This window comes from Castanea sativa, chromosome 10, assembly GCF_040712315.1.
Source record: "Castanea sativa cultivar Marrone di Chiusa Pesio chromosome 10, ASM4071231v1".
NCBI lineage: Eukaryota > Viridiplantae > Streptophyta > Magnoliopsida > Fagales > Fagaceae > Castanea > Castanea sativa.
In genome coordinates, this window is record NC_134022.1 from 12,909,863 (window position 1) to 12,918,335 (window position 8,473).

Here is an 8,473-nt window from a genome sequence, read left to right on the forward strand (position 1 = left end):
GTTTCAATTCATCCTTAAAACTCCTTGAAATTTTCATATTTACAAAATTAATCATATATTGGAACTAATTTTCACTAGTTTTTAAGGACAAAAAAAATTATACAATTATCACTTAACTAGTGGCGCGAAACAATTGATGAATGTTCTTAATGCGGTCACATAATTTTTAATATATTAGAATTATAATGGAAATTAGTCTTAGGGCTCAATTTGGAAGATATAAAAACCTCAAGGAGTTTTAAGAAAGAATTGAAACTCAATGTGTAACTAATCCAAGTCCTAGAGGGTGTCTTTGCACTTAAAATTTTTTATTTTATTTTTTGTTGGTTAAGGTGTCTTTTACTTCTTAATTGTTGTTTCTTTTTGTTGCATAACGGATATTCCATTGAATTATTAAATTTTTTTTATATTTCATTGTATAATTTTTTTCATAAATTGATGAAAAAGAAAAAGAAGAAGTGTAATAATGTAGCTAAAGCGTCAATGAGCTTCAACTCAATTGACAGCTCTTCCTCTCCCAAATGTAAATCCTCAATCTCTGAATGTGTGTATCTTATCAATAAAAAAAATTCTTAAAAAGATGTCATAATGGTATGTATGTCTTGGCCTATACATCAAGATGTATGCATGATACAATAACTAATTAATGAAGAAAGTTCAAAATTTAATATGTATTTGAGATCTTTCAATTCGTTAAAGTTAAGCTATGAGGAAAATCTATAAGTTCAGACGTTAGCCAGGGGTAATTATTGAAAATACAAAACCTTATGTTCGGAAATTCAGAAAATTGAAATTGATTAAAAAAAATATGAATTTGTATTTATGATTGAATAAGTATAATTCTCTTTATCCGATTCTTTAAAAAAAATAAAATAAAAGAATGATCATTTAATTTAATCTTTTGAAAAGTTCTTCAATCCAAGAGTCTTGCAAATAGAGTCATGATTCGTATACATTTTCTCCACTTTGATTAGACGAAACTATTTACAACGAGAATATATTGGAACGTTGTTTATGAAATTGTTAGAGACTTCTTGTTCTTTATGTTATTTAAATTCAAAGGCTTTTAAGTGGATTTTTTTAAGTATGGCTTCTGTCCAATGTACTGGAGACACTAGACAGAAGCTATGCCCCTTTTTTTTTCCCAAAAATTTAGAGGCTTGAATCTGTAAAGCATCATTGATTTAGAGCCATTTAAAGTTTCCAGAAACTTTACTTAATTCTAGTAGATATCTAAGTCTTGGAAGAATGCAATGAATTCTCTTTAAATGCAAGATTTTCAGAGTTCCGATACTTCAAAATTCACTCTTAAGGAGTTATGGGGTTTCTCTATTTATAGTTGTCCCCCTGTATGAGTCCTACTCTAAATTAATCTCTTTGAATATAAGTAGTGAATTTCACAGTCTCACTAGGAATTATGTCTATTCATAATTATGTCTATTTTTTTTTTTGGTAAAATACTATTTTCGTTCCTAAATTTTCACAAAAGTTTGATTTTTTGCTTAAACTTTTAATATTTTGTTTTTCATCCCTAAGTTTTACAAAACGGTCTATTTTTTATCATTCCATTAATGTCTATTAGTTTATGTCCTACACTTTGCCTACCTGTGGTTTAAAAATTGACATTTTACCCACTTGAGGTTAGCTTCGTTTGTCTTCAGTTACCCACCTCTGTTAAAAACAGAGGTAAATTTGTATTTTTGTTACCCTTTTAGATCTCTCTCCTCTCAAAACATAAAAAACTAAAAAATTAAAGGAAAAGAAGATTTAAAAGCTAAGTTTTGTAAAAATTAAAGCCTAGTTTTTACATCTAAAAGTTAGGTTTTGTATCAACTTTTAAATCTTCTATTTTAACACATTAAAAATAGAAAATACAACCTGAAAAACAATATTCAGAGGCCTGATAAGACAACAAACCTAGAAACAAAGAAATTGAAAAAGTGAGTGAAAAAAGAGGCCTCAGAGATCTTGGTGGATAAAATTCATCAAATGGGAATTCCCATCAAGGGTAGCAAATATTAATCCTTATATAACCGGCCTCTATAACCCTATAAATCATCTAAGTTTCAAATAAAATAAACAAACAAATTCAATGAAAACCCAGTTTTTTTTTTTTTAATAAAAAGAAGAATAAAACACCAAATGAAGAAAATAATAACATTAAGATGTTGTCAGAAGTAGCTGGTTAGGATATCACATATTTCGGCAAAGAAAATATCATTGGGAATCCGAATGATTCTTTTCATCATCCAACATCTCTAATTCAAAGAAAATATATATATATCAATCACAAATTCAATTAAATAGCTTAATGGGTAACGTTTAAAAATAAGAGATTTTTTATTTATTTTTTTTTTTTATAAATGTATCAGCCTTGTCATCGAGAAAATTATCAGAGGAAAGCCAGAGCTAAAGGCAGAATTACAAGTATGTAATAGATACAAGTAGCATAAAACTTCAATATAGCCTAATAATAGATTCCATGGCCCCAATGCTAAAGTTTTCAAACCACAGAATTGCAATATTAGGCTGATTAATATTAGGCTTAATCAACCGTCATATAACCAAACCCTAGACCCATATAAACAAAACACATAAGATCAATAGATGCAGAAGAACAAAGGAAAGAGGCACACAAAAACAAGAATATGAAACCTTCAGAGGCTTTTGAGAGTTTGGGGAGTTTTATGATTTGATTTATGAAAATGTAAGAGGTTGTCGCAGAAGTGAAGAATAAAAGAGTTGTGAGATTGTATTTTCAATTTCAATTTTTAATGTGTTAAAATAAAAGATCTAAAAGTTGATACATGAAAAGAAGATGTAAAAGTTAGGTTTTAATTTTACAAAAAATAGCTTTTAGATCTTCCTTTCCCTTGATTTTTTTAGTTTTTTTATGTTTTGAGAGGAGAGAGACATAAAATGGTAACAAAAATACAAATTTGCCCATGTTTTTAACAGAGATGGGTAACGGGAGACAAACGGAGCTAACCTCAAGTAGGTAAAGTGCCAATTTTTAAACCACAGGTAGGTAAAGTGTTTTTCAGGCAAACCACAGGTGGGTAAAGTGTAATTTTCTTTTAATTATTTTAGTGAGACAAATTTATCCTTCACACTACACTAGTCATAGTCGTGCGTTAATCCTAATAAAAAAAAAAATCCCCAAATTGGAAACCCCATCACCTAAATGTGAAAACTGAATACCCAACGCCCAACCCCTTCCCGAAGCTCACCTTATAGAAGAGAAGAAACGATTGAAAATTCCAAAGCTTATAAAGAGAGCGCTTATAGCTTCATTTAATTTTAATCCATTTCACAAGAGGTATTGCTACACACATATATCTCCAAATCAGGCAAAAGTTTTGAGTCCCAAACTATAAAATACTTTAATTTTTTGCTCTGTTCAAGAAATTGTTGTTTATGCGTATCCAAACTTATCAACTAATAAAGGTAGTGGGCTCCAAGTTATCTTTTCTTTTCAAATCTATGAGCAAATACAGAATGAAAGGATTTTTGTCAACCAAGGGCTCGAGATTTCATGGGGCTCGGGGGGTACTGGTTAGTGCCATTGTATCTTATTTTTGTTGCTGGCGCCAAGATCTCTTCTGAGAGAAGCTAGGTGCAATTGGTCGTGAGAACATGGAAGAAAGAATCATTAAAAGGGGTAAATTTGTCTCACTAAAGTATTTAATCCATATGTACAAATCATTGTGAGCCACGTGTCCACATTTTTTTAAATAAAACGTTTTAGTCTAAGTCAGTTATCACATCAGTACTCCATTGGGCTAGGATATAAACTAACTGACATTAAAGAAAGGATGAAAAGTAGAATATTTTGAAAATTTTAATGATGAAAAATAAGGGTTTATTTGTTATATCATTTCAAACTCATATTTTTATATTTTAAATAATATTACACACTTTTTTACATATTTTTTTACCTACACATATTTCAAAAAATTACAAAAATCTCATCTCAAATTAATCTACCATATGCCTCCTAAGCTTTTCAAAGTATAGGATAAAAAATGAACTTTTATGAAAGTTTAAGGACAAAAATGATATTTTACCATTTTTTTTCCTTTAATAAGGATAATTATCAACTATCAACATCCCAATTTAATTGGAAGACTGATCTCTATGTTGTGGATCCAAGTGATATGTTGCAATTTTCTATTTGCCAATATGATATTACTTTGAATGACAAATGATTTCCACAAAAAAAAAAAAAAAAATTGCTAATATGATATTAATTCGACTGAAAAATAATTTCCAAAAAGAACTTGGTTGACATATAGTACCACTTGATTTATTTATTTAATTAATTTAGTGAAAAATAAGATTAGGATTGGTCACTAAATTTTGACGAGGACTTTTGTAAATGGGTTAATTAATTTTCACTTTGTTCAATACAATATTCCAAGAGTAAATTAATAACGTACTTTTTTCTCTTGCATAAGAGTGAGTCGCACCATTTAAATTAATGCTAAGATTCATTATTTAGGTGAGATAAAGGAATAAACATTAATGTACTCATGGACTATTGTATAATTTTCCATTAGCCATTTTTCTAAATAAAATAAAAGAAGACTCACAAAAGTAAACACTATCTTTGACCCACTTAAATACTATCATGTGTGAGACTGTACACTATTATTGCTTAAACTCACAACTCTTAAGCTTATAGGTGTAATAGGTCATAAAAACTTTCTACTCTCTACTAGCATTAAGCCATGAATTGTTTTATGCACACACTTCGATCAAAACTCTTGTCATTTTTTCTATTCACATATTTGATTTTCAATTAGAGTAATGCTAGAGATGCACATTTTTTTAAAAAAAATTACAAACTAATAATATGATGAGTAGTTATTAGTAAATGAAAAAAATGACATTAATAATGTGTCTAAATAAAAACCAGTAAAAAATTGGACACATCAATAATTTTAAAAAATAATATAAAATAATTTGTGGTAATAATATTACTCTTGAAATTAAAGTTAACAAAAATAATAAATTGCCTAAAAATTTTGCCAACAAAATGTAGGAACAATATTATCTAGTATCTACCCAACTATCTTCCAAATATTATTTTTTATATATATAGTTACAACTTACAAGGTACCAACAGGATATAAAAAATGAAAATGAGTAGTGACATCATTATCTTATAAAGTTTTACGTCACGGTGTACGGACATTGACATGTTCTATTCTATTCCCAGAAGCTATTCAAACAAGAAGTAGATGGGCCACGTGAGTCTTCACCTCAACAGCTGTTTTCATTTTTTTGGTCAAAGGATGTTGGCAGTTTGCAATTTGGTTGTTTTTTCAAATGTTTATCCGTTGGCGGGACGTTCCGTACGTTTGTTCTCTTCAGTCTTCACATGGAATGGAAGTTTTATCTTCTTCTTCATGTTTTTTTACAAGTTGGAGTGAAACGATGCCGTTAAGTATAAATCCTTGTTAAAAATGCAGAATTGGCCTTGGATAATAATATTTTAGACTTTGTTTGGTTAGTAGATGTAAAATTGGGGTAGAAAAAATTTATTTTATTTTATTTTTTATATGTTTTAATCCGGAAAATAAAAATGTGAAATAATGGAAAACAATTTTTACGTAAGGAAGAAGTGGAGATGAAGACGGATGTTTCTCATCAAAGCTCCTCTCCTCTCACGGGACATCAGAAAACAAACCATCTTCACCAATTTTTCTCCTTTCAACCAAACGTCCTTCCACACTATTTTCTCCTCATTTTTATCTCTCTCATTTTCATCCTCCCAAATTTCACACGCTACACTTTTGTTAATATATGGTTGGATTATAATTTAAATCACTTATTAGGCATAAATATATCACCATTAATACAATATAATTAATCCAATCGACATTTATATTAGTTGTGGGACTGGGAAGGGTTATATAAATTGTTTTTAGAATTTATGATTTTTATTTTATTCTATTTTTATGGGGATGTGCCGACAGACAGTCCATCTGGACCGTACACTTTGCCCCCATTAATTTTTTTCCAACCAGGACCACTGTTTGATAACATTTCAGCATCATCATCATAATTTATTTCTTTACCTGGAGATCTGACGGCATCGAAATTCATAGTTCATAAATTCCCTGAGTGTGTGAATCTTACTGAGCCGTTCAAGGTGGGACCCTAATATGAAGAAAATGTCAAAGATTAAAATTGACGAGTCGGTCAAATTTAGACTTCCGCAATAAACGCCTTTGTCTCACCATAGGTCCCCCCGTAGGTAATGTCTTCATATGTTAAATTTTCCCATATGTAGGCCTAGTCCTTTGACTCCATATAAATTTCACATTTTGCCCGTATTTAAATAGATGCTAATATTTAGGGGTGGTAAAATTTGACACGACCTGCGAACTCGACACGACACGACACGAAATTAGCAGGTTATGAGTTGAAACTTAACGGGTTTGTGTCATACTCGGGTTGACACGGCTAACCCGTTTAATAAATGGGTTGGGTTAGTGTTGAACACATGGAACTCGTTTGACTCGTCTGACCCGTTTAATTAAATGATATTTTGCCAATATACCCTTCAAACTCTAGGTATATAAACTTATTAGTTGTTGTGATTTATTTTCTTTGACATATTGTGATTGATTATTTGTGATATTAGGATATACTTTAATTTTGAATGAAAATTTGTGATGCAGTTACTCGTTAGTTCTGAATTTTATATTAAAAATATTTATTTGTTTGTTTTTTCATTAATTTTTATTTTTCATTTTGATAAAATCTGATAAACACGTCGACACGACTGACCCGTTTAATAAATGGGTCGTGTTAGGGTTGAGGAATCTTGACCCGTTTAATAAACATGTTAAGTTAGTGTTGACCTATGTAGTCGAATACTCATGACTTGACACGACACGAACCCGACACGCGAACACGAATTGCCACCCCTACTAATACTTGTGTCCAAAAAAAAAAAAGATGCTAATACTTTCTAATTTCTATCTTTTATGGTTTCAAAAAAAAAAAATTTATCTTTCATATATATATATAAATGATAATACTAGTAACTAAACACTTTTGTTTTTTTTTAAACACTTGTTAAAAAAATAATCTACTAAATAAAAATATGAGATTTTTTAATAGTAAAATTATAAATTTCTTTGATTGTTTTTTATTCCCTTTTATCTTTTTTGAAATATGAAAAAAATTTAGATTGCACTACATATAATCAAATGATTTAAAAACTAAACTGCTTTAAAAAAATCCGAAAATGGAGGGTGCAAACACAAAATTTTATGTTTGAAAGTTTGATGAATAAGTGAGTACAATTTTCTATATTTATACTTTATTACAAAAGAATAATCTTCTCTCCTTAAAAAATTATTGGATTCAAAATTATGCTAACGTAGACTTGATTCAAACTCATTTCCTCTTTCACTTTGATTAGTGAATAGATTGAAAGGTCTTTACAATGTGACTTTCATGGAGCTCTATCTATGCGCTTGTTAAAGACCTTTTGTTCTTCATGTTTTTTGAATCTCCTCTGCATTCGAATACTTGTGGATGGGAAATTCTAGAGGGCTTTAGGGGTTGAATCTATAAAGTTTCAATGGATTTGGGTTTTTGAAGTTTTACAAGGCTTTGGAGTTTAATTTAAGTAAAGCTTCAAAGTTTGGCAGAATGACTTGAATAAATATAATTCAAATGTTTTTGTATTAACAAGATTTATATCTAGAAGTTATTTATAGCTTCAGTTCAATAAAATTTCAATATTTGTAGTTTTTGAAGTTCTTGGAGGCTTTTGAGCTTAATTATAGCAAAGTTTCATAATTTCTTAGAGAATATGACTACCATGAGACTAGCAAGTACCAATATTTATAGGAGTTTTGAGGAAGTTTAATGATACGAGATTAATTTTGATTGGCAATACATGTCATAATTTAACAAGAGGGACTTTAGGTTTTGTTCTCTAAGAGACAAATGTTATTATTTGATTCACCAAAGTACCTTAATTTTAAGTATCAAATTGTAATTTTTAATTGGACTAGTTGTGTCACTTTAAATCAAAATATCAACACATATTGGCATGTGCTTGGATTTTGGATATTCTTTATAATTTTCATTTACAGACACTTGAAAATTTTTTATTAGTCAATGTGTCACAACATAGGAATCACTAAGTAACAGGTGCCACTTTTTTATTGGCTATTTTGACGTAGACTTGGTATGATGTAGTAATTTGTGAATTGTTGAAAAGTCCCCTTTCTATTGAGAACTTCAAAGTTTTAAGGTTAAATCAAGATTGGACAAAAAGTTGGAATGCAATGATGTCATATATAACGTAATATCGAGTAAAATACAAATAATAAGAATAAATTTGTAAAAATTATTAACCTTAATTTAAAAATATCTACATATTTGTACAACTTAAATATAGGAAAACAAGGATATAATTATAAAGTATAAACAAAAGAAAAATATG

The 8,473-nt window shown here is 29.3% G+C and overlaps 2 non-coding genes across 2 annotated transcripts; both read right to left on the bottom strand.

Moving 5' to 3' along the window:
• Nucleotides 1-1,955: 1,955 nt before the first annotated feature.
• Nucleotides 1,956-2,039, bottom strand: LOC142614321 (small nucleolar RNA SNORD24). Its single transcript, XR_012840399.1, has one exon. It is a non-coding gene; the product is annotated as a small nucleolar RNA SNORD24 (small nucleolar RNA).
• A 127-nt stretch (nucleotides 2,040-2,166) lies between these two features.
• LOC142614325 (small nucleolar RNA R12) lies at nucleotides 2,167-2,255 on the bottom strand. Its single transcript, XR_012840403.1, has one exon. It is a non-coding gene; the product is annotated as a small nucleolar RNA R12 (small nucleolar RNA).
• Nucleotides 2,256-8,473: the final 6,218 nt, after the last annotated feature.